This window comes from Balaenoptera borealis (genome assembly GCF_965194805.1).
Source record: "Balaenoptera borealis genome assembly, chromosome: X".
NCBI lineage: Eukaryota > Metazoa > Chordata > Mammalia > Artiodactyla > Balaenopteridae > Balaenoptera > Balaenoptera borealis.
The window spans coordinates 123,472,448-123,500,413 of record NC_138881.1 but is presented as its reverse complement, the minus strand read 5'-3'; the positions used below and the strand labels follow the sequence as shown (position 1 = coordinate 123,500,413).

Below are 27,966 nucleotides of genomic sequence, written 5' to 3'. Positions count from 1 at the left end.
ATGTGGTCACTTGCAGGTAGGAGCCTACCTCTTTAGAGGCATATGCATAATTATGTATAATAATGTACCTCCCGAAGATGCATAATGAATGATAATTAAGATATTTACATTATGCACGTGTGCTTTCAGCCCCAGGACTCCAATTCAAAATGCCAATTGTCCCTTAACATAAAATGAGATTCATGACAAATCTTCCTAGAACTTCATCTCAAATGTTTTCTTTCAGCCCTAGGAAGTACAAAGAGAGAGACTGGAATCAGAGCGCTGGTATATCACCCATCCGGAATTTTCCAGGCAGTCCAGGTTTCAAAGCATGTGTCCCAGTTTGGGGTTTGAAAAAATACAATCTTCATAATTTCAAAAATAATTCAACAGTGAGATTCGGTTAATTCACTTTTTAAATAGTCAATCCACATTTTTAAAGAACCCACTGGGTACACCATATGATGACGATCACCGCCTTTTTTAAAAAAAAAAAGATTTATTTATTATTTATTTTTGGCTGCATCGGGTCTTACTTGTGGCATGCAGGTTTTCTCTTCTCTAGCTGTGGCACGTGGGTTCCAGAGCGTTTGGGCTCTGTAGTTTGCAGCACACAGGCTCTAGTTGAGGAGGCATGCGGGCTCAGTAGTTGTAGCGCGTGGGCTTAGTTGCCCCCCCAGCATGTGGGATCTTAGTTCCCTGACCAGGGATCGAACCCACGACCACTGCATTGGAAGGCGGATTCTTTACCACTGGACCACCAGAGAAGTGCTGATCACCACCTTTTTCAATTTCCTTTCAACTGTTTTCCCCTTGCCCTTTCCTTCTCACTCATCTCCAAAAAGGAAAATCTCAGGTCACCTTTGGCTACTTAGGTGTATCATAACGGGTATGTGAAGGTCTGTCATTATCTTTCCTATTTCCTGTATGATTCAACATGTTTAAGGACCCGTAACCATGCATAGCTCTAATAACCTTATTGTCACTTCTTTAGATGATGGGAGAGAAATGCCTAATATTCACTTTAGAAGTGCAAAGAACATTCTAGAATATATAATTTACAATGCAATTAAATAGATCTGGGGAGTTCCTATTCTGTGTATTTGATGGTGTCTGAGGCAGGGAGACATGGTTGTGGAATAGGAGTAAAGAGGCATTTCTTTATCTTTTCCCTCCAACATTAAAAAAATTTCAAGTCTACAGCAAACTTGAAAGACTTTTACAATGAACAGTATTCAAGTGTTTTGGAACGAAAAAACCAGGAATCTCCTTCTGGTTTTCCCTAGTACACTATGACCAGGCGAGCTTGGGCAGAGGCATTTTGTTCTCTGTCCTTCTGAACAGTATGTACCTAATTGGGACAGCCATTTGTAATCTGAACTAATTGTATCTACTTCCTCAGCATATGAATGTTAATACCGCATATTTCTTAAATTTTCCAAAGGTCTTTGCTGTTTAAGGACCACTGGTCACTCCCTTGCCCTGCCCCATGACTGCCCCCACTGTCTGCCCCAATTCCAGCCCATCCACTTGTGTATCCATCCTCTCCTTCCAACTCTACGTCAGTCATTTGGGAATGTGAAAATCTAGACTACAGGGAATGTTTAGTTGCTACCTACCAAAGACAGTTTAATGAAGCTGGAAGAATATTTTTCAAGCAAACGTCATAGAGAACATCAAGCAATCTGAGGTAACCTTGTTAGACAGAGAAATATCTGTCTTCCCTTTTATTTGGCTCCTGATTTCTGTCAAGCTTGAATAAATCATAACACAAGGTTATTTCAGTTCTTCCTGCCACAAATGCAAGGCAGATTACGAAAATTACAAAATACGGGTGGTAAATGTACTTGGGTGAGACCAGAGTCCGTATCAATTGGTGCTCACCCAAATGAGTCAGAACTCTGGAGGATACAGAGGCTACTCCCCAAAATACTCATTTTAAAGGGTTTATTCATTTTTGAACAAGTCCCAGCTCTGCATCTGAGGAAAATATGTGTGTGTATTAATTATAACGTTTATAATAAAGAAGGTAATCATAGCTTGCAAATTCTAGACTCTTTAATTCAAAGACTTCAAGGAACTTTATAAGCATCAATTACTTCTTTCAACTCCCCTGTGAAACAGATACGTCCCAGTATATCCATTTATATTTATTAACAAGTACTCTACAAACTCCCTTTTATTTTGGTTTTAAAATTTATCTTGGATATAAAGTATCCAGCGTGTATATATGATAGTACTTTGCATATATATAACACCTTTTTTCTAAGAGCTCAGCACACTTAAGAGTTATCTTCACAAAAGCCTTTAAGGTCGATAAGAGGAAGCACTATTGGTCTGGATTTCTAGATGGGAAAACAGAACTTAGTGAAAGACCAAGATCTACTTTCTTATTCCAGAGAGCAGATTGGGCAAAAACCAATTTCTGGCCAGGAACTCAGTTTAAGAACCACATTCTCTGTAAGCAAAACTCTGAACCTGAAGAATAATCATTACTTTTCTGACTGTAGCCAGACCTTACCTGGGAAAAATCTAATTTTCTCATTCTAAAAAATAGTGCTTAAAAAGAAAAAAATTCCTATGCAACTACTGGAGGAAATACCAAGATGAATTGTACATGGTTTTTTCTCTCCAGGAGCTTCTCAAATATCCCCCGAAAGAAGGAAACCCTGTTGATTGGATTTAATTTATGTCATTACGTGAAGGTGAAGGTGAAGGTGATGTGGCCCAGGTCCCCCACGGGCTTCCTCCAGAGCCCTGTCACTTCAAGTAAAGAAAATCAGCCAAACATGACTCTTCTTCAGGCCCTACGTTACAGAGCACTAGACGAGTCACAATTTCCTTGTTTCAGTTTCCACACCATCTTAAAAGGAAGTAACAATCTCCCAGGGCAATTTTTGAAGATAGATTCACAATTATCGAACACTTTGAAGATTATAAGTGTTGTATAGTATCAAGCACGCTTAGTCAGAAATTCTGCAAGAACTAAATCCCTACATATTTCTTATCCTTTATAATACATTGAATCCCTTTAGGGTGATTTGAAATGAAATGTTTATTTGATTCTCATCCAATTCTAGGCAAAGTAGGTATTCCTCATTAAGATCCAAGATAATATGTAAATATTTCCATTAAGTATTTCTTTATCTATATGCTAAATTTAAAAATCTTTTGTTGTATTGAGTCAGAACCATAAAACCGAATGACACTTTAGAGATCAATTCCAACCCTTCTCATTTTACAAATGAGGAAATTGAGGCCTGGAGAGGCGAAAGGATTTGTCAAGGGTCAAACAGTAAGACAATAGCAGTTTTGTTGATTCTTTCTACGTTCCATGCTTTTTCCAAAACACCACTTAACCATGTTCCTTGAAGGACAATAAAATACAATTTTATCAGAAGATGCAAATTTTTGATATTTTGCACATACACTGACATACATACACGTGCCCTAAATTCATTCCTCCCCTTCTTCTCTTCTCGACCCTATGCCTTCATAGGCCTTGCTTCCTTTTCCACAAAATTAGAGGCCAGCAGTGAGAATGTTCTCAAGCTCCACCCAACACATCCGTGTAAACACCTATTCTTACCTGTCATACCTCCACCCTTTCCTGCCCATGGGTAGCAATCCCTCTGGGCTCATCCCCGGAGCACCTTGCCCCCTCACTGATAAGTTCCCTCAAGCCTATAAAAATATTCAAGTCTCACTCATCTAATACTTTTGAAAAAACATTCCTTAATCCTAATCCCCACCCCACCTCCCATTCCAGCTTCAACCTTGAATATTCAGCTACCTGCTGGTCCACATGTAAATGTCCCATGGACACCACACATTCAACTCATCCAAGATTTAACTCATCTTCTCCATACTCAAACTTTCTTGGTCCCCAATCTGCCCTTCCCAGTAAGTGACACCGCAGAGCTACTCAAGTTAGAAACGTAGAATCATCCTTGATTCCTTCCTCCCCCTCAAGCTCCTCATCCAAGCATTCAGCTTTAATGAGATCATGCCCTTCTACCTTCCAGGTGGCATAGGGCACTTGCTACTTAGGCATCACTTGGGAGCTTGTTTTTGTATTTTTTTGTTTTTTAACATCTTTATTGTTTGAAATGCAAATCACAGGCCCCATCCAAGACCTGTTGAACCAGAATCCACATTTTAACGTGTGGCTCTTAGACAATGAAGTTTTGGAAGCATTGCTTTAGGCAGTGTTTGTGAAATACACAACCGCCTCCATCTTTGACCAGCTCTCCATCAGGTCCTCTGATTCCCCACGCTCCCTCCCCTCACAAGCCTCCTACCAGGTGCTGTTCTGGTGGCCTGGAACCCTCTTCCCCCTGCTTTGCCTGGATAACTCATATTCGCCTTTTTGACCTCAACTCAAATATCATCTGTTCCTTGATCTCCTAGCCCAGAGGTCAACAGATTTTCTTATAAAGGGACAGAGAGTAAATACTGTCAGGTTTGCAGGCTGTGCAGTCTCTGTTGGAACAGTTCAACTCTGCCACTGTAGGGCAAAAGTAGTCTTAGATGATACAAACAAATGGGACTGGCTGAATTCCAATAAAATTTTATTGGCAAAAACAGGTCCCAGGCTGAAGAATGGCGTGTAACTCAAAGCTTGCAGCCCCTTGTTCTAGACTGGGACGAGAACCCCTGGAATATGATCTTACAGCACTGTGCCCCTTTTCTTCAGAGCACTGATCACAGTTTGCGGTTATACATTCATTAGAGTAACTTTGGAGTCATCAGTATGTTCAAACTATTTTAAGCCATCAGGCCTGATGAGATCACCCAGGAGGTGGACATAACTAGAAAAGAGAGGGCCAAGGACTAATCCCAAGGGTACTCCAATGTTTAGGGGTCAGGAAGAGGAGGAGGAACCAGCAACAGAGACTGAGAAGTTAGCGGTCGGTGAGTTAAGACTAAAACCCAAAGAGCGTGGTGTCCTGAAAGCCAAGCGAAAAAGGAAACAGTGACCAAGGGTGCCAAATGCTATTGCTGGATGAAGACTGAGCCATGATCATTGTATTTGACACCAAGGGAGTCATTGGTAGTCCTGACAAGAGTAGTCTGGGGGGAGGAAAGCCTGATTGTAGTGGGTTCAAAGGAGAATGAGAGGAGTCAAAGTAGGCTCTTTAATAAGTACAGACAACTCTCTGCGTAAGTTTCTCTGTAAAGGGGAGCAGAGCCACGGGGCAGTAGTTGGAGGAGGATACAGGGTCAAGAGAGTGTTTTTAATGATGAGAGGTATTATAGCATGTTCCCATGCTATGGGAAAGATCCAGTAGTGTGAGAAAAATTGATGAGAAAGGAGAGCAAGGAAACAACAGTAGGAGAGAAGCCCCTGAGTAGGTGAGGGGCATGGGATCTAGGGCACCATTGGAAGGGCTGGCCTGGGCAAAAGCACAACTGCTTAACCCAGTGTGACAGTTCATTTTATGTGCAACTTGGCTGGGCCGTGGTACCCAGATATTTGGTCAAACATTATTCTGGATGTTTCTGTGAGGGTGTTTTGAGTGAGATTAACATTTCAGTCTGTAGACTGTGAGTAAAGCAGATTATCTTCCATAATGTGGATGGGCCCCATCCAATCAGTTGAATGCCTTAAGAAAAAGACTGACCTTTTTTTTTTTTTTTTAAGCTATCAGTTGTTTCCATCTCCCATCTAGATACGCTGTCCTGGAGGTTCAGCTAAACTCAAAAGACTCTAAACCGAACTCATTATAGTATCCAAAAATTCCTGTTTCCCCTATTTCTGTTCATACAACCATTTTTCGTTTGGCTACCCAAATCTAAAGTCTGGCAAGTCTAGAGTCACTCTTGGCTTCTGGTCTCTTGCTTCTCACAAGTGATCAGTCAAGTTTAGTGGGTAGTGTCCCCTCAGGGTCCACACATCATAGTATTCCCCTCTTTTATGGGCAGGACTAAGAACGACTGACCTCTCCCTCTCTCTCTGTGTGTATATATATTATATACTGTCTGAAGGCAGTCCAATCGCAACATCAATTCCTTCCTGGGTCTCCACCTCGCCAGCCTGCCCTGCACATTTCGGACTTGTTAGCCCCCCAATCATGTGAGCCAATTCCTTAAAATAAATCTCTGTCTCAATATCTCTCTCTCCCTCTCCCTCTCTCCCTCTCTTTATATATATATATATATATATAAAATATATATAATATGTATATTATATATAATATATATACACACATATATAGTATATAAATGTATATGATATATATTTATACACATATATACACACATATACACATATGTAATACAATAAATATTAAAAATATATTTACATATAAATATATATAATCATATATATAATACACACACACACACACACACACACACACACACCCGTTGGTTCTGTTTCTCTGGAGAGCCCTGACTAACCCATCCAGTATAACGGGAGAGATGGTGGCTACCTGCTTCAGGTGCAGTTCATTGTGGGGAGGTGGTCGCAGAAGCTTACAAAAGTCCTCTTTGGATTGTTTTCAGTGAAGTAAAAAGTAGAGTCATCGGCTGAGAGTGAGAATGGGGCAAGAGGTGCTGAGTGACTATGGAAAGAGAACGTGGGAAACTGTCACCTGGGAAAGGGGAGGTGAATGAAGCAAGAGGGTGTCATTGGATCAGTTGAACCTCTTGTATCCACTTAGCACTGCCCACCTAGATCCTCACTGGTGTATATGTCTCTTGACACCTTCTAGACTGTAAACTTCTCTGCTGGAGTACCATGTCTGCTGCATCTCCCATGCCTAGTTCTGTGCTTTATCCTAGTAGGTGCTCAGTACTAAGTTTTGAACAAATAGAGGAGGGGCAGTGAAGAGTGTTAGTAGCCCCTGAAGCCCACCCACTATAGACCCAGTTCTCTCTCCATGCCAGGGGGAGGGGGTAAAAGTGACCACTACTTGGGCCTCTTCTCTTGACTACCCTTTGTAGCCTGAGCTTCTCAGTTCTTCCTCTAAGCCAGTGGTTCTCAAAGTGGTTCCCCTGACCAGCAGCAAGAGCATCACCTGAGAACTTGTTAGAAATGCAAAGTCTTGAGTACAACCCTAGGCCTTATGGAATGAGGAGCTCTGGGAGTGGGGCTCAGCAAGCTTTCCTGGGGATCCTGGCTCATGCTCAGGTTGAGGAAGCACCGGCCCACGGTCAGGGTGACTCTGGTTTGCTCTCACGGGGTGAGGTCTGACACAATAAATCTCTGCATCAGGAGCTCCTTGAAAGCTGGGCCATTGGAATGACCAGCTGAAGGAAGGAAAGGCTTCAGTCATGGATGTGGGGGCCCTAGAAGAGGCCGCCAGTCAGTTTTGTTTAACACTCTCTTCAACAACCTCTGTCCCTACAAATGTTTCACTGGCCAGCAGGAGTCACACTAATGATAGTCATTTACAGAAACCACTTAATATCTTGACGCAATTACCACACAAATCATTACACAACTCTTATTTTAACTTTGTTGTAAGTTTTGATTATAATACTAATTTTTTCTTGTGTGCTCAATTTTCATAGCTTATTATTCATATAACAGTGCTATCTGCTCCCAACTCAAAAGAACTGGACACCCGATGAAAATATTGACCCAATCAGCTTGAACACATGAAGACAGCAATTACTAGTTCCCTAGGCTCACATACAACTAGGTTTCAGTTTAAGCAAACTCAATACACAAAAACCCATGCTTATAAAATCAGTGGTAAGATTCACATCAAAAAGACATTTCACTTCACAAAAACTTTTTCTGCAATAGTGACCATATTCCATCAACTCAAAGCTTCATTATATATGTATCTGTTTGTAATTTACTCAACGTGTATAATTTTCTCAGTGATTTTCAGGAGCACACCTATGACATAAACGGGGGCATACCGGCAGCAGCCTCCAGCTCTTGGTGGGAATGAACTGGGAAGCTCGAGAGCACCATTTGGATTCCAGGTTATTCTGAGGCAGTCCTGTCACAGATCCAGTCTTTTCCTGGAGATTTCCCACGGATGCCAAGGACAGCTTCTTTTATGAGAGCTAGAAACCCTGGCAAGGTGTGAATGACAGCACATTAAGTCATGCCTTGTAGCTGGTTCTTGGGGGTGCTGAAGCCAAAGTGCCATCCACACAACTAGGTGAGAGTCAATAGCAGTTCGTTGAGGGAAGAAACATTGAAACATTGAAACATTCTGTGTTCAATTCCAAAATGTTACTTTAAAGAAATATTTATATTGTTAATGAAGACAGGGGCTCTATAAATCTTGTGTGCTGAATTATCATGTAATGAAGCCATTGCTCAGAATTCTGATTAACCCACCAGGTCAGTCAATTCCTCCTGCCCGATTTACAATGATAAATAGCCCGTGAAGTGCTCTGTCTGGCAATGGCCTTCCTCATTTACAGTGTCTTACACAATCAAAGGGGAAATCCCTCATCTTGAGTGTGAACTCAACACTCAGTTATGTGGTCAGCCCCAGTTCTCCTGTCCATGCCTCTCTGCCCAAGCGGTCTTCTTCCCGCGTGCCAGTTCAGGACTCAAGCGCTGAGCAGACCCGCTAGACCTCACTTCCAAAGAGGTCTCTTCTGGGAAGTCTTCTTGGATTAATCCCTTCAGAATTCCCCCCTTGAGCTCTCCCTTCTCAGCTCTCATATACTGAGATTGGACGGCATTATTCTGCACTTAGCACGCTGCTTCATCAAGTAAAAAGAGAGAGAGATGGAAAAGAGATTATATAAAGGTGGGACTGGGACATAGGAAGGAACCCAAATCACTGTCATTGCCAGAAGCTCAAAGCTTAATGAACAGTTCTTCCACCTCAGTGGTTCTTAACCTTCAGGGATCAAGGACCCTCTCTAAGACTCTGATGAAAGTGGGAGCTCCTCTCCTTAGAAATACGTTCATATGCACACACATGCAAAATGTTGCCTCTGATTTCAGAGAATTTATGAACCTCACACAGTGCATCCATAGGGCCCAGGTCAAAAGTCACCAAGAATCACCCTTCATCATGAAATCCAATCACACCATCTGTGATTCATGTGACACTGACATGAGAATCGTTTTATTAAAACATCTGACAGGGCTTCCCTGGTGGCGCAGTGGTTGAGAATCTGCCTGCCAATGCAGGGGACACGGGTTCGAGCCCTGGTCTGGGAGGATCCCACATGCCGCGGAGCAACTGGCCCCGTGAACCACAACTACTGAGCCTGCGCGTCTGGAGCCTGTGCTCCGCAACAAGAGAGGCCGCGATAGTGAGAGGCCCGCGCATCGCGATGAAGAGTGGCCCGCGCTTGCCACAACTAGAGAAAACCCTCGCACAGAAACGAAGACCCAACACAGCCATAAATAAATAAATAAATAAATAAATAACTAAATAAATAAATAAATAAATAAATAAATAAAATTTAAAAAACAACATCTGACATATTGTTGGTTGATTGCCTAGGTTCTGCCTGCACCTTCGCCTGCCCCCACTCCCTTCAGGTGGGCTCACTCACTCCCTCGGCTCCCACTGCCCTCTCTATCGGTGGCTAACCATTCTCTGCCCCCTTGTGAAACCTACCAAAGGTACAAAGGCTCTAATGCAGAAACACACACTTAAGCGCATAACCCCTCAGTGGGGCCCCTGATCTTCAGCACACTCACAGGCCAGCAGAAGTCCATCCACAGACCCAAGATGAAGAATCTCTGGCTTAGAGAGAACCATATCTCCTTGTACTAAGTGGATTCAGGCATTTCGTATTTTAACTTGGGGTATAACTCTAGGCCAGTGATTCAAAGAAACAAACTTTGAACTTTCAAACAGCTGTATAATCCAGGCTCCAATCTTCCTGGCTTCTTACGTCATTACAGAAATCCTGATCAAGCTCCCAATGCCAAAAATGCAAGTGACTCACACACAGCTTTGCAGAGCCCAGTCTGGTGCCCCAAGCCCTGCCACAGCTCTCTCGGGTACTGTGAGTGAACATTCCAGCAGGCCTTGGCCCACCGTGCTCAACTGGGGACTAAATCAACTTGTTTCATTACCCTATTAAACCCAAGTCTGTTATTTTGATGCTATTTACAAGATAATAAGATCCAGCAAAGCCTAGTCATGAAGAAGATCTATTGCCTGTAATGAATCCTAATTTTGCAAGCAGCTCCATCTCATATCAATAGCTAAACATATTTGCCTTTACCTTGTTTGTCTGTAAATTTGACGCATTTCTACTCTTAACAATAAATATTCATAATCTAAGCTAAATGGGTTTTAGAAATGCAGTCCCTTCATGTGTGAAGTAGGATGCTAAAATTGAAAGAATATGAACTTCAGAGTCAAGAGGAAGTGTAAGTCACTGCACTGCCATGACCTGGCTGTGTCTTGCATTAAATCATTGAAGCTTTCTGAGCCTCAGTTTAATGATCTGTACAATGGGGTTAATAAGGCCCTCTTTCAAGATTGTTTTGAGGATTCAAATGAAATGATGGCTTCTGAAAGGACTTTATAGATCTGAAGTGCTATAAATCTGTAATGACTGCTTCCTGTTTAGTATATAAATGATTTTTGAAAGAACAAATGATAAAGGTGGATGGAAAGGATTAATGATCTTGAGCACAACTCTAGACAAGTATTAGAGGGAACTCATGCAGATTCTTTCCTTATTATTGGTATTAACCTTCAAGGATAAAAACATGGCATTTCATAGATTTTGGAGAGACCAGGTAACGTCCACTTCTGCCATCCCCATACTATCTTTAAAGTCAATATGGGTTAAACAAAGCGAAAAAGCCACAGGCTAAGAGGTGGGGCTTTTACTTGTAATCTCAGCTGTGGTAGTGATGTGCCAGGTCACTTAACTGCTTCTTGGTTCCGTTTCCTCATCTGCCAGTGGAGCTAATACCACCTGCTCAATTTATCCAATGGGTTTAAATTGACTTTAAAAATCAGAGGGTGGACTTCCCTGGTGGCACAGTGGTTAAGAGTCCGCCTGTCAATGCAGGGCACACGGGTTCGAGCCCTGGTACAAGAATATCCCACATGCCATGGAGCAACTAAGCCCCTGTGCCACAACTACTGAGCCCGTGAGCCACAACTACTGAAGCCCGCACGCCTAGAGCCCATGCTCCGCAACAAGGGAAGCCACCGCAGTGAGAAGCCCGCGCACCGCAACGAAGAGTAGCCCCTGCTCGCCGCAACTAGAGAAAGCCTGCGTGCAGCAACAAAGACCCAACGCAGCCAAAAATAAATAAATAAATACATGTATTTAAAAAAAATCAGAGGGAAAAGAAAAAAATCTGGAGAATGGCAGCAGGGTGGAGGGAGGAGAACGTAAAGAATGAGGAGCAAGAAGAAGGAAGTAACAAGAAAGCAGCTAATGCTGGCAGCGTCTCTCGTCTGCCCTCCACAAGAGCTGCAGGCAGAGAGGAAGCCAGAAAAAGAGAGAAGATCTGAAAGCCTTTGCACAGCGGGAAAGGGGGGAGGCGGCGAGTGGGGACGGTCCTCCAAGGGAAGATTTGGTGTGCGGATCTGCTTCAAAAGCTGCACCGAGATCCTGTGCTGGGGACCCTGATTACTAATCCAATTGGCAAGAACCCTAGGGACATATTTGTCGTAATTAAATTCCCAGAAAGTAAAGGCGTTTGATATAAGCTTCAGATCAGCAGAAAAACTGGATTTATTTTGGAGAGTGCACTAGGAGAAAAGGCAGCAGGATGGTTTAAGAAGGATTCTGTGTGGGAGGTTCAGGTAACGTCTTTGTTTTCTTGAGGAGTCAAATCATAGATGTAGGAGAGGCTTCAACCTGAAGAACAGGCTGTGACATAGGAAGAGAGTTAAGATTCGGGTTTGCGGTCTGGACTGTCGAATCTAATGGGGGGAGGGGAGAGTTATACTCAGGTCAGTTCAAGGGCATTTTTGCCTTGAGCACTTCCTGTGCCCCAGGCCTTGGACCAGACGTCAGTGATGCAACTTTTCAGCTACTTGACAAACACTCACTGCACATCCACTCGATGCCAAGGGTACGGTCTCCGTCCTCATCCCTGCGTGACCCACGCCCAGCACCGTGCTCTTCCCGGCACCAGGCTGAGCCCCTCTCGCTGTGGGCATGGGGGCGGGGGGCCACGGACATGTCACACGTGTAGAAAAGAAGGAAGAAGCTGGATTTCAGCTTGTAGTGAAACAAAGAATAAAAACAGAGAAAGAAGCTAGGGAGAAAGAGGAGAGGTGGGGACGGGCGGGGAAGGCTCAACCTTGCTTCCTTCAGAAGAGGGAGTTCATCAGATTCCACAGAGGAGGCAGCAGGGCAGAGGGGCGGAGGTCGGGGCCTCCAAGAAACCAGAGAGAGAAAGGCAGAAGGAAGAGTAGCAGGTAAGGGGAGGCAGTAGAGGAGGAAAGAAAGATGGGGGAGCTCAAAAGAAACCTGGAAGGACTAATTAAAATAACACCAAGGCGGGGCAGTAAGCGCATCTCAGAACAGGTAAAACAGATAATATAAGAACACAGGAAGCTCAAGACAGAGCCTGTGGGGCTCTGAGAGCAAAGAAACAGGATATAATTTTAGTGTAAGAAACAGGGCTGAATACAAAGAAGGGCATGTATTATGCATGAAAGGACATGGCTTCCAGGCTCTTCGCAGTGGTCAAGAGGGGGAGGAGGTCATACAGGAGAGGGAGTTTGCCCGGTTCACATCATGTAGAATATCTGAGGCCTGAGCTGGACATGTATGTAGAGAGAGGGGTGAAAAACTTATCCTCCGCCTCCAGATGTGTTTACAATGCATAACCTTCTTTACTGCTATAAGGACATGGTTCTTGACTGGGAGCTACTGGCATCTAGTGAGTAGGGGCCGCGGATGCTGCTCAACGTCTTACGGTGCCCAGGACAAGCTGCACAACAAAGGTTTGTCCGACTAAAAGCGTCAGCGGCCAAGGACAAGAAACCTTGGTAAGTGCTCTCATCTCCATCTGAAGTCCCTATTCCCATGGACGGAGGTGGTGAGGGGTATCTTAAATTCTCCTAATTAAGGGAAACTCAGTTCTCTGTCCATCAAAAAGAGTCTCTTCTGGGTTAACTTAGTAGCTTTGGGTAAATGCTTAGTGTTCCAGGGTTTCACAGCCCACCCCTATTTCAGTCTCCACAAGATGGCGACGGACGTTGATATGGGGGTCCCTGTGCGGCTCCTCACTGGCCTCTACAGTAGTGTCCCCAGATACCGCCACTCCATCACTGAGCACCTTCCTGGCATCCAGCGATGAGGTCCAAGGCTTGCAAAATGTAGGGTTGGTTCTCTCAGGCCAGTCCAGGCCCGACGTCGTGTTCCACCTTGCTGACCCGGCCCTGCCTCAGCCTATGACTACCCTTCAGGTCTTCTGAGTCTCAGCATATCCTCCACTCAGTCCCTGGATTAAGCTGTCCACCTGCAGCCTCTGCCATGGGGCCACCTTTCCCCTCACCACAGTGGCTGGCCGCCTGGCAGGTCCGTTGGCTCTCAACATTCAGTGACCTTCCATGTCCTCCACTGGGAGCCTATGGAAACGTCTGGATCCCTCTATGCCAGGTAGGAGCTGGAGGAGAAGTGGCCTTCCCTCTTGCATGGATTTCTCCTCTATTATGATTGCTCCTTGTTGATGAGGAGCTCTCTGAACGGTGGTCTCCCAGAGTCCTAGAGAGCAAAGATGGCTTCAATCCAGTCTGTTGTCAATTCCTCCTTAAACCTTGTCGGAACACTTTGGTCAAACCTCCACACCCACCCTCCCCCCCGACCCCCCTGCCCAGGCTGCACTCTTTTTAATATGCAGGGGGAGGGAGAGGTGGAACACCGGTACCTGGCTTCTTAGTCACACTTCTGTCTTTCATTTTTCCCTCGGCCACCTCTCGGTGTGCTCCACTTTGGTTCCTTTGCTTGCATCATAGATCATATTCTGGGGTTTCCCAATTGATGCCTTAGAGTAAAGCTCTAGAGTCCCAGTTAACCAGGCTTACCCCTTCCTTCCTTTCCTCCCTCCTCCCCTCCCTCCATCCCTCCCTTCCTTCCTTCCTTCACAGCTTTATTGAGATATGATTCACTTACTATAAAATTCACCCTTTTAAAGTATACAATTCAGTGGTTTTTAGTATATTCACACAGTTATACAACCATCACCACTATCTGATTTTAGAACAATTTCATAAGCCCCGAAGAAATCCCACATCCATTAGCAGTCCTTATTACCCTCTCCCTACAACCCTTGGCAACCATTATTCTACTTTCTGTCTTTATGGATTTTCCTACTCTGGACATTTCATGTAAATGGAATCACACAATACATGGCCTTTAGTGACTGGCTTCTCTCACTTAGCACAATGCTTTCAAGGATCATCCCTGTTGTAGCCTAGACCGAATTCCATTCCTTTTTATGGCTGAATAACATTCCACTGTACGGACAGATCACATATTGCTAATCCATTCATCAGTTGATAGGCACGTGGATTGTTTCCACATTTTGGCTGGTATAAGTAATGCTCCTATGAGCATTCATATCCAGGCTTTTGTTTGGACATAGGTTTTCCTTTCTCTGGGGTATATATCAAGGAGTTGAACTGCTGGGTCACAGAAAACTCTATGTTTGATTTTTGAGGATCTGTGACACTGTTTTTCAAAGTAGCCGCAACATTTTACACTCCCGCCAGCAATGCAGTTGTAGCCCTGTATCCACGTCAGCACTTGGATTATCAGTTTTTTACTATAGCCATCCAAGTGATATAACAGTTTTTCCCTTTGATATATAAGAGGAATTTTGGAAATTTAGAGATTCCTGACTCCAAAGGCCACTGGCTCCGTGAGGACTTAAACACATCTAACTTGATGATTAAAGCCTAGTAATGACTGTTTTTAAAAAGTATTGCCCTTCCTTGACGCACTGAACTCCACTGATTTAATGGCAGAGGGTGATGGAGGATGTGACAGGGCATCATGATTTAAGAAGAATGAAAGATATATTGCTTGGGTACCTGACACACATACACACAGTTATGAGAGTGGAGAAGATCAACATTGGGAGTGGATATGACCATATGACCCCTAAAATATATGGGAAAGAGAAAATATATCTCAGGTTATTTGATTAAGGGGTGATGGTGTGAGGTAATATCAATTGTATCAATGAAAAAAGGACGACAATGTTGAAAGCAGCAAAAACATGCCAAAGATTTAGATTGGCATAGAAGAATCAGGAACGAAGGCTACTTACCAGTATCCTCTGGGAAAAAAGTTACAAAAAATAAGTAGGTTAGCAGAATTGCTAGGAACTAAGTGCTAGAATAGGAGCTGTATAATCGAAAGGGAAAGGTACTGACTTTTCCGATTATACTCTGGTAGTAACTGAAATGAATTTATCAAAAGACAGAACACCTGATACGGATATAGGGAGGATGTGTATATTCCTATTAGAACAGAGCAAGATTTAAATTATGGTGATAGAAAAGATCAAGGAATGTGGAGCCTCTCTGTCTTCTAAGATGTTAGGGAGTGGTAGGACCTGCTATGAGAAGACGAAGTTGTCAGGGTCTCAAGATATGTGCCTTCAAGAGCAAGTCCCAGGGATGAATCTACGAAACTCTAGCGTGGGGGAATTGGCCCATCTCCAGAGAGCTGCAGCCCCGTGTGGTGAAAAGAGAAAAGGCTTTTGACTCGAGCACAGGTTTCCACCCTGGCTTTATACACTGAGGCAAGGAGTTCATCCTCCCGGGGCCCCAGAATGCTCATCTGTAAAGTGAGGTTAATAATAATATTTATCTCAAAGGTTAATTGGTTGGTTAATTGTTGGGTGACTAAGTGATACAGCATCTGTAAAGCATCTGGCACATGGTAGGCACTCGTTATATGATCGCTCTTGGTACTACTATTGGGTATAACAACGGCTTTTAAAAGAGAGATGAGGGATGTTAGAAACCGGATACCACTGGCATTACTGAATGTGAACTACATGAAATTAGCAGCAAACTTATACCCAAGACAGGCAAGACTATCAGTGGGACTTATCCAGAGATAACTGGTAGACTTGGACTGGAGACATGGCAGAAAATGTCCATAGAGGGAGGTTAGAAAGGATATTTATTATGGGTGAATGAAGGAAAATCCATTCGATCCTCAACAAATCTTGACTTTCTCTTCAAGCTGTGGTGAGGTGACCACCCTGTTTAAAGTGACCCCCAGCGCTCCTTACCGCCCATTTCCACTTGTATCACTCCCCACTGCACTTTGCACTATCTCATCGTCTAATGTCAGCTTCACAAGGGCAGGGTTTTTACCTCTATTGTTCACTGTTCTAGACTCAGTGCCCAGAACCATACCTGGCACATAGTGGGCACTTAAAATATTTCAAGAGAGACTAAATGATTTATTCAATGAATAAATAAATGATTTAGTCAGTGTCAATGCAATTACATGTCCAGGATCAACCAACAGAAAAGTTAGAATAAAGGGGGTGGGAAGAGAAATGAACGTGAAGCGAGGAGTGAAGCAGAGCCTCCTGCAGAGCCCCTTCCTCTATGTGCTGCCTGTGGACCTGCTGATACGGCCTATAGACCAGTGGAGATAAAAGAAAAAAGAACATTTGAACAGTTGCATGAGACCAAACCATGAAGTCTGGTCCAGGTCCAAGGTCACTCTTTGGTTTAATCTCAAAGGATGCATGGCTGGACTTGGCTGCTCAGGTCACCTTTGCATCTCTCAGAGGCCTGCCTCAAGTTCTGCAGTGTTGGAAGCTCACTTCCAACAGAGCAAGATATCCAACAGGGCAGAGATGTTGGGAACTTTTGGTTTGCTGTCTTTAACACCCTTAGTGTCATAGACTGAATGTTTGTGTCCTCTTAAAATTCACACGTTGAAGCCTTAACCTGCAGTGTGATGGTATTTAGAGATGGGGTCTTTGGGAGGTGATTAGGGTTAGATGAGGTCACGAGGGTGGCACCCTCATGATGCGATTAGTGCCAGACACTAGAGAGCTCACTCTCCCTCTCTCCGTGCACTCAAAGGAAAGGCCATGTGCGCACACAAGAAGGTGGCCATCTGCAAGTCAGAAAGCGAGTCCTCACTAGAACCCAACCTTGCTGGCACCCTGATCTCAGACTTCCAGCCTCCAGAACTGTGAGAAAATACCTTTCTGTCGTTTAAGCCACCCAGTATGTGGTATTTTGTTATGGCAGCCTGAACTGACTAAGACATTTTGTATTCAGCACCCTGGGGCAACTTACACTATACAGAGTGTATATCTGGGCCCAATGTCTGCTTTTTTTTAAAACTTGAAATGCTGGCTTTGCTGAATCTTGTGCTTTTTTGCACTTGTACTACGAGTTTTCCATTTTGGTCCACGTTGGTGCCTCCTTTGGCCAACCACACCAATCACAGCTGACCAAGCTGATGTGTTACATCATTTGGGCAAGAGCAGCAGAAGAAAGGCAACGTGGATTCAAAATATCTAGAATAGGCTTAAAAAGAAGGAGCCCAAATTGGTGAAACATAGCATAGGGTTATAAACATGGGACTCAAAAGGAAATGTGTCAAGGAATAAGAGGCACAAGTAGAAGGGCTCGTCAGAATCCTTCACAATTATCAGTACAGAACTACCTGAGAGCTTCATGTTTTAGCACTGCAAGGTTAAGAAGGCAGAAGAAAGGAACTGGGGGCTAGCGTCTACCCACCAGTCCATCTAGTGACATAGGCTCAGAATGTGCCACACAAGAAAGCCTTTCAGCCAAGATTCTGTGAGAAAAAAATTAAGAAACAAGTTAATGGCCATACAAAGAGTTTATAGGATCCTATTTAAACAGAGTAAAGGGATGAGAATTAAGAACAAAGAATTGGGGCTTCCATGGTGGCGCAGTGGTTGAGAGTCTGCCTGCCAATGCAGTGGACACGAGTTCGAGCCCTGGTCTGGGAAGATCCCACATGCCACGGAGCAACTAGGCCCGTGACCAACAACTACTGAGCCTGTGCGTCTGGAGCTTGTGCTCTGCAACAAGAGAGGCCGTGACGGTGAGAGGCTGGCGCACCGCAATGAAGAGTGGCCCCCGCTTGCCGCAACTAGAGAAAGCCCTCGCACAGAAACGAAGACCCAACACAGCCATAAATAAATAAATAAATAAATAAATAAATAAATAAATAAATAAATGGATCATCACATTTAAAAAAAAAAAAGAACAAAGAATTATAGGATGAAAAAATGATGAGCACCTGAATGGCTGACTCATATTCTGGAAATCATCTAGTGGATGAAGTAGGAAAACAGCGAGTACTGGAGAGTATTGACTTAATAAGGAATTACTGAATACTATCCACAGGCTTATTATTAAATTTACATATGGAAAATACTGAAGTGTAAATATGTTTAATATGCAGGTATATTTTATAATAATAAAGGATAATAATTATAAGGATGAAATAATATATACAAAACTGAGGCTGTTTCCAAAGATTCATAAATGCAAGGTTGTGGGAAAGTTATACTAGTAATATCTCAATTATGTGGTGTATTTATTGAATAAATGAATAAATGTTCATGAGGTTATTCTATCGATATATAAGTGAGCGCTCCAAGTAAAGAAAGGACGTGAAGTATCTTAAATTTTAAAATGTTAAAACTTAAAAAAAACCCTTTCCACAATATATTCTATTATCTTCTACCTTGATATAGTACCCTGAATTAAAGACTATTTTCCTGATGAGTCAGGCCTTAGCATCGATTATTGTTCAGTACCCACAGAGAGTAGGGAGGTGTGCACAGATGCCTGCCTTTACACCAAATTCCTCCATATCACTGCACTATTCTAGTGTGCTTTTCTTGGTTTAATAGAACAGATGCCCATCTAAGATTAGAAAGAGTTGGGTTTCAGTCCTGACTCTATCACCTATTTCACCTACTATAGTGCAACTTGGGGCAAATCATTTAACTTCTTAGAACTACAGTGTACTCATCTGTAAAATGGGGAAGACAAACATCTGTCCAATCTATCTCCTAAGATCGTATGAGGAACAACAACAAAAAATCATGAAAATACTTTGTTTACAAAACAACATTTTTGGCACTAGTACCGTTGTTCCCTCGTGGTCATCTCTATTGCAGGGTTGCTCAAAGTGTGGGCTGGGGATCATTTGCATCTGGGTGGGACCATGTGGAAATTCAGATTCCAGCCCCAGCATAGGCTTGCTGAACTGGATTATGGTGGTGGGACCAGAAGTCTGTGTTTTTAATAAAGACCCAGTCATGCTGATGAGCATAAGGGTTTGGGAGTGCTGATCTGTTGTCTATTGAGTCTGAACTGCCACTTCTTCTCTGTATTTCTGTAGCTCTACCATCTCTGCTACCTCCTCTCCATTATTCTTTCTTTTATTCTTTCTTGTCATCTTTCCTGACCATTTATTTGGCTTTACTCCTGTTAAGTTTCTATAGTCATCATCAGTGAATGAGAAAGCTCTTGTCTCCTACTGAAGTAACAGGAGGCAGAGAAATAGTAAGACATTAATAGTCATCTGAGATGGGAAGGATTTTTAGTTGGTAATTTGGTAATTCAGTCTTGTCATCTAAATTTCAGGCTGTGAGACATGAAACACACAACCCTATTACAAAAACTCTTTTTATGGAGTATTTATTTATTACAAATTCTATTCCTTGGGAAAGGACAAGTATTAAATTCTTACAGACTCCTGGTAAGGCCTTATCCAAGGCTTCCTATGTGCCAGGCACTGTTCTAGGAATTTTGGATATAGTTGTAGAAATAGAACAGAGAAATTTCATATCTTCATGAGGCTCAAAGTCTGGTAGGGGAGTCAGATCATTAATAAGTAAAAAACTTAAGAGAATTTCAAATGGTAATAAGTGTTAAAAGACAATAGAACTGAGTGATGAGAGGGACATGGGTGGCAGAGAAGAAAAGGAGGGCTGCTTTAGACATCTGGGCCAGAGGACCCGGGCCCTCAGATTGATTTCATATGCAGAAACCAGCTCCAAATCAAACTGTTAGACAGAATGTACAAAGTACAGAGAAAATTGTTAATCAGCAATTTGAAAATAATGAAGATAATTAAAACAAATAACACTGTGTTCAACAGAAACAGCATAATGTGGGGAGAGTACAATACATGGGCCTGGGAATCCAAGCCAGTTCTATTCTGAAGTGTGTCACTGCCATGGGCAATAGAGAATCAACACACGATGCCCTCCTTAAACCTAATGACCATGACAAGATCAATATAAGGGAAAATCTGCATTTTGCACAGAATCCAGGGGAGGGAAGAGACCATGCAAGTGACAAAGACTTTGCTTGATTCCTGCACCAGTATCCTAGAATCCTACTTGCTGCCTAGTGATACTATGGATGAAGTATCCCTCTTCCCACTTTATCAGGAATTTTACACCATTGACTATCCCCTCCTTTCCTTTATTTTCAACTTTCCCTGGTGTGCTGGCTCTCTCATTCAGTTATTTTTTTCTTAATTTAACTGTAGTTGATTTACAATATTATATTACTTTCAGGTGTGAAGCATAGAGATTCAGTATTTTTTACAGATTACACTCTTTTAACAGTTATTACAAGATAATGGCTATAATTCCTTGCGCTATACAATATATCCTTGCAGCTTATCTATTTTATCCACAGTAGTTTGTATCTCTTAATCTCATACTGCTAATTTGCCCCTTCCCTGTCCCCACTGGCAACCACTAATTTGTTTTCTATATCTGTGAGTCTGTTTCTTTTTTGTTGTAGTCACTAATTTGTTTTATTTTTTAGACTCCACATATAACTGATGTCATACAGTATTTGTCTTGCTCTGTCTGACTTATTTCACTTAATATGATATTCTCTAGGTCCATTCACATTGTTGTAAATTGCAGAATTTTGTTCTTTTTTATGGCTAATTAATATTCCATTATATATATATATATATATAACCCCCCTCAATATTCCATTTTATACACACACACACACATATCTGTTGATGGGCACTTGGATTGCTTCCATATCTTGGCTATTGTAAATAGTGCTGCTATGAACATTGGGGTGCATGTATCATTTCCAATAGTGTTTTTGTTTTTTCCAGATATATACTCAGGAGTGGAATTGCTGGATCATGATAAAAACTCTCATCAAAGTGGGTACAGAAGGATCATATCTCAACATAATAAAGGCCATTTATGACAAACCCACAGCTAACATCATGCTCAATGGTGAAAAGCTGAAAGCATTTCCTCTAAATTCAAAAACAAGACAAAGATGTCCACTCTCATTGCTTTTATTTAACATAGTATTGGAAGTCCTAGCCACAGCAATCATAAAAGATAAAGAAATAAAAGGCATCCAAATTGGAAGGAAAGAAGTAAAACTCTCACTATCTGCAGATGACATGATACTTTATATAGAAAACCCTAGTCTCCACCCCAAAACTAGAACTAATAAATGAATTCAGCAAAGTTTCTGTATACAAGATTAATATACAGAAATCTGTCATATTTCTATACACTAATAATGTAATGTCAGAAAGAGAAAGTTTTTTTAAAAATCCCATTTAAACTCACATCAAAAAATAAAATAAGATACCCGGGAAAAAACTTTACCAAGGAGGTGAAAAACTTATACTCTGAAAACTATAAAACACTGACAAAGGAAATTGAACATGACACAATGAAATGGAAAGATATCCCATGCTCTTGGATTGGAAGAATTAATATTGTTAAAATGGCCATACTACCCCAAGCAATCTACAGATTTAATGCAATCCCTATGAAAATACCCATGACACTTTTCACAGAACTAGAACAAATAATCCTAAAATTCATATGGAACCACAAAACACCCCGGATAGCCAAAACAATCCTGAAAAAGAAGAACAAAGTTGGAGGTATCACACTACCTGTCTTCAGACTATACTACAAAGCTACAGTAATCAAAACAACATGCTACTGGCATAAAAACAGACACATAGAACAATGGCTCTTTCATTTATTTAAATGTACTCCAGTCTCTCCCATTATAATGAACTCTGCCAGGACCCTGCATGCTTCTTCTGTATCACTGGAATTTTCAGCTTGAGAAAAAAGAGATACAGAAGTAAGATGAATAGAGTTAACTGAAAATATTGTAGCTGAATGTAAGGATGCAAAGTTCTTCTTCTCCAAACTCAAGAAGGGAAAAGACTGCCTTTCCCTTCATCATAATTCAAGCAATGAACATGAACCACTGGTAATACTTTTCATCTACTGATCCCAATGAAAACAGTGTCCAAGTTAGGAGGTGGAGCAGGCTATATTACTATTTTCCTTGATTTCCTCTGTATTTTCCTGAGTCAGTGATGCTAAAAGTGCAGCCTTCCTAAGTAAGTCTCCAAGTTCCCCTGTGTAAAAGAGATCTTGATATAATGCTGAACTCCCACACAGAACATGGAAGTAAATAACTTAGTAATTATCACAAAGTTCTTTGTTTCCCCCAGCTGTATAGAGATATAATGACATACTGTATAAGTTTAAAGTGTACAATGTGATAATTTGATACATATATATATCGTGAAATGATTACCACAATAAGGTTAGTTAAGAAATCCATCACCTCATAGTTAACTTCTTTTGTGGGGTTGGGGGGTGATAACTTTTAAGATCTATTCTCTTAGCAACTTTCAGGTATACATTTCAGCATTGTTAACTATAGACAGTGTACCTTAGATTCCCCAGAACTTATTCATCTTATAACTGGAAGTTTGTATCCTTTGACCATCTACACCCATTTCCCCCACTCCCCATCCCTGGTAACTACCAATCTACTCTCTGTTTCTACGAGTTTGGTTTTTTTTAGATTTCACATGTAAGTGAGATCATACAGTCTTTGTCTTTCTCTGTCTAATTTCACTTAGCATAATGTCCTCAAGGTCCATCCACGTTGTCAAAAAGGGCTGGATTTCCTTCCTTTTTTATGGCTGAATAGCATTCCCTTGTGTTTATATAACACATTCTTTTTTATAACTTTATTGAGGTATAATTTGGAATAACTGACAAATATAATTGTATATACTTAAAGTCTAGAACATGATTTCATATACATATATATTGTGGAATGATTACTAAGATCAAGATAATTAGCACATCCAAGAGTTCACATAGTTAATTCTTTTTGTGTGTGTGTGATGGGAATGCTTAAGACTACTCTCAGCCACTTTCAAGTATACAACACCATGTTATTAACTATAGCCACATGTTGCACATTAGATCCGTAGAACTTATTTTTCTTATAAATGAAAATTTATACCCTTTGACCTACATCACCCCATTTCCCCCTCCTCCCAGCCCCTGGCAATCACCATTCTATTCTGTTTCTATGAAATTGACTTTTTTAAAGATTACACATAAAAGTGATATCATACACTATTTGTCTCTCTCTTTCTGGCTTATTTCACTTAGCATAACACCCTCTAATTTCTTCCATATTGTTGCAAATGGCAGAAGCAGGATTTCCTTCTTTTTATGGCTGAATATATTATATATATGTGTATATATATATATACACACACATATATATATAATCTCTTTATCCCTTCATCTGTTGATGGACACTTAGGTTGTTTCCATGTCTTGGCTATTGTAAACAATGCTGCAACGAACATGGTAGTATAGATATCTCTTCTAGATATCTTCTAGATAGTGATTTCACTTCCTTCAGATAAATACCCAAAAGTGGGATTGCTGAGTCATATGGTAGTCCTATTTTTAATTTTTTGAGGAACCTCCATACTGTTTTCCATAGTGGCTGCACTGATTTACAATCCCATCAGCAGTCCAGGAGGGTTCCCTTTCCTCCATACGGTCACCAGCACCTACAATCTCTTTTTGGTGATAGCCATTTCCAACAGATGTGAGGCAATAACTCATTGTGGTTTTGATTTGCATTTCCCTGATGATTAGTTATGATGAACACCTTTTCATGTACCTGTTGGCCATTTGTATGTCTTCTTTGGAAAACTGTCTATTCAGGTCCTCTGGCCATTTTTCAATCAAATTATTATATTTTTTTTCCATTAAGTTGTATGAGTTCCTTATATATTTTGAATACTAACCCTTATAAGATATATGATTTGCAAATATTTTCTCCCATTCCATATGTTGCCTTTCATTTTGTGGATCATTTCTTTTGCTGTGCAGAAGGTTTTTAGTTTGACGTAGCCCCACTTGATAATTTTTGGTTTTATTGTCATATCCAAAAAATCATTGCCAAGACCAAGGTCACGGAGCTTTTCCCCTATGTTTTCTTCTAGGAGTTTTACGGTTTCAAGTCTTACATTTAAGTCTTTAATCCATTTTATGTTAATTTTTTTGAGTGGCATAAGACTGAGGTTCAATTTCATTCTTTGGCATGTGGATATCCAGTTTTCCCAACATCATTTATTGAACAGATTACCTTTTCCCCATTGAATATTGTTGACTCCCCTGTCAAATATTAGTTGACTGTATATGTGTGGGTTTATTTCTGGGCTTTCAATTCTATTCCATTAGTCTATGTGTCTGTTTTTTTTCACGAAGTTCTTTGTACTCAAAGTGTTCAAGAAAACAAAGTCTCATATAAATGTCAAATGATTTGGGGTATTGGGCAACATCCCATGTTTTAAAGACTACATGTGCCCCAGTTCATTCATGTTTTCTATTTTCTATTATACTCAAGTCCAATCGTTGATCTTCTATTCATTTATTCTTGGACTAATTTTTGAGATTTGTATTAATAGTTGTTTAATTGGCTCTGTTCAGAGGTTATTTTCCTACCTTGGGCACCAGTTGAGAAGGTGAAAGATGTACTGAAAGAAGAAGGGAAACAACTGAGAGAGAGAGAGAGAGGGAGAAAGAGAAAGAGAAAGAAAAAGATTGATTGATTAGTGACCATAGGACACAACAGACTGTGTTTTGGGGGTGGTAATTAGGATACTGGAGTTCACAACAGGAGAATGATATGAAAAACCTGGAACTTTACTGTGTCTTAGATAAAGGCAGGGGTACTAAAGGTGAAGAATCACCCCATACCCCAAGGAATCAATTGTTCTTTCATTTCTTCAAGGACATTTTGAAAACTCCCAAAGTACATGGTATCCAAAATGTAACTTCAATACTAAAAGGAACAAAAATATTGTGACAAGATTAGGCTAAGTATTAAACTCTGTCCATTTTACTCAAATAAAAGGCCTATAAATAACTATAATTTGCTTGCTAGCCTTTATATTAAGCTCAACATCCCCTTCTAAAATTTAAAGTCTCCTTTGTTTTTTTTTCAAAGCAAATATTTCGTATACTGCCAGGAATATAACCTCCTGTAAGGAACATAATCTACTCTAATATGTGTATACATTTTCCCTCTGTGGGCCCCAAACCTTAATTTATTAATATATCAAGTCATTAAGAACATGACTGATTGGCTTAAACAATTAAGAAAATACAGGAGGGAACAATTTTGCATTGATAGAGAACGGACTAGAAAATTCAATAAGTCGTTTCCATTTCCAAGTCAATGATACATTTACAAGTGACATTACTAACATTTGTAGTAATACATAAACTATGACTAAATTAATTATGAATAGTTAAACCTTTATTTATAGCTGTTGTCAACTCCACATTTCTTAGGAAAATCCTTAATCACCCACATTACAAATTGCCAACCCATCTGATTTCCGCACAGAAAGCCATTGTTCACTGGTGAAAACGTGAAAGAGAAAATGTCAAGCAATCAAATCAGAACACCCTGATGAGGCCTTCCTCCTCAAAGCAAACAAAACCTTTACCTTCCACACCCACAAATCAGCTTCCCATTGGATGCTAAAGCTGTTAGATACTCTTTCAAATCCCAAAGAAATGCTGCAAATTGGACCAGGACGAAGACTTTTCTTCTCTGTGTCCCCAGGGCCCAGCACAGGGCCTGGCACAGAGCAGACACTATGTAACTGGCTGTTGGATGGTGCCGAATGATGTCACCATCTCTCTCCAATATCCATATGATGACTACCTCTGCATCAGAAACTACACAAAACAGAAATATGTTCTGCCAAGTTAGTAAAACATTGTCCATAGGTCCAGTACCTTGGAATGCAAAACCGTAGCAAGTTCTGGGAACCACTACCCAAGGATGTTGTTCAACTCTTTCATTGTTTTTGTCTCTCAGCGTAAGGCACAGGACACCCGCTATGTCAGAATCACCTGGTCCAGTCACTTAATTATACTGAAACATAGATGGCCACAGAGACAGAGACTGTATCACAAAACTTAGGTTGCATCCTATTGGACCTATAGTTCACCACTGTCTATATATCCTTCTTTGAACAATATCTCCTCTGTTCTAGAAGCTACAGTTTCAAAGATGAAGCAAATGAGGTCCCTGCTCTTGAAGGGCAACTCCTAACCCTATTTCTAATTATTACCCTAACCTTGACTCACAGGGATATGCAAGCCCATAAGTTGCAATGAGCTTAAAAAACAGCAAGTAGGGGCTTCCCTGGTGGCGCGGTGGTTGAGAATCTGCCTGCTAATGCAGGGGACACGGGTTCGAGCCCTGGTCTGGGAAGATCCCACATGCCGCGGAGCAACTAGGCCCGTGAGCCACAACTACTGAGCCTGCGCGTCTGGAGCTTGTGCTCTGCAACAAGAGAGGCCGCGATGGTGAGAGGCTGGCGCACCGCAATGAAGAGTGGCCCCCGCTTGCTGCAACTAGAGAAAGGCCTCGCACAGAAACGAAGACCCAACACAGCCAAAAATAAATAAATAAATAAATTAATTAAAAAAAATAATAATAATAGGCAGATATTCTCAAACATGAATAAATTAAACACTCAGGAGCTGTAGCCTAAAGAGCTCCTCTTGAAAGAAATACTAGGGACTTCCCTGGTGGCGCAGTGGTTGAGAATCTGCCTGCCAAGGCAGGGGACACGGGTTCGAGCCCTGGTCTGGGAAGATCCCACATGCCGCGGAGCAACTAGGCCCGTGAGCCACAACTACTGAGCCTGCGCGTCTGGAGCCTGTGCTCCGCAACAAGAGAGGCCGCGATAGTGAGAGGCCTGCGCACCGCGATGAAGAGTGGCCCCCGCTTGCCGCAACTAGAGAAAGCCCTCGCACAGAAACGAAGACCCAACACAGCCAAAAATAAAAATAAATAAATAAATAAATAAAAAAGACTTAAAAAAAAAAAGAATTAGCATTGTCATCACTGTCATTGTTGTCATCATCATTGTCTTAAAAAAAAAAAACAGCAAGTAGAATAATATATTATACCACAACTTGTCAAACATTAGTCAGGAAGGCAACCTAAAAGTCTGGTGTAATAAAGGTATCAAAAACAATGGAAAACACTGAAGTCTACTAGTGTTACCACCTCTTCAATCTTCTCTAGCATGTGAAAATAGTATTAATACTTTTCATAATAATCATTTTTATAATAAATAAACTTTGAAATAATAACAATATTTACTTCTAAATAGTATGAGGGTTAAGAACATTTATTCTGTATCAGACTGCCTGGGTTCAAATCCTAGCTCTAAAGTTAACTAGCTGTGTGGTCATGGTCAAGTTTCTTAACTCCACAATACTTGTGTTTCTTCATTGGAAAAATGAGGATAATAATACACATAGACCTCAGAAGGTTACTTTAGAATTAAATGAGTTAATATGTGTAAAGCATGTAGAACAGCGCCAGGCATGGAATAAATGCAGCATATAGTCCCTCTCTCATCACCGTTTTGATCTTCAGTTAATAATTACCCTTTCTGTCCATGGGATCATCCATCACTCCTTCATGCACTCCCTAAACATTTCCTTCAGCGCTCAGTCTACCCTAATAACTGTGCTAGAAGCTAGGGTTTCAAAGATGAAGCCTAGAAGGTCCCTGTCTCTAATCATGACCCTAAACTTGACTCACTCACATATGCAAACCCATGAATTACAATGCAACGGGGCAAGTGCTAAGATATCAGCATGAATAGCATGACCGGGTGCCCCTAATTCTTCATCTCTGACACTTACTG

At 41.4% G+C, this 27,966-nt stretch overlaps 1 long non-coding RNA gene across 1 annotated transcript in view; it reads left to right on the top strand.

Moving 5' to 3' along the window:
* The window catches only part of LOC309620122, a 69,501-nt gene extending 42,364 nt beyond the window's left edge, over positions 1–27,137 (top strand). Inside the window, exon 2 of the long non-coding RNA XR_014239427.1 lies at positions 26,434–27,137. This is a non-coding gene — a long non-coding RNA (uncharacterized lncRNA). The remainder of the gene's footprint in view (positions 1–26,433) is intronic.
* Positions 27,138–27,966: the final 829 nt, after the last annotated feature.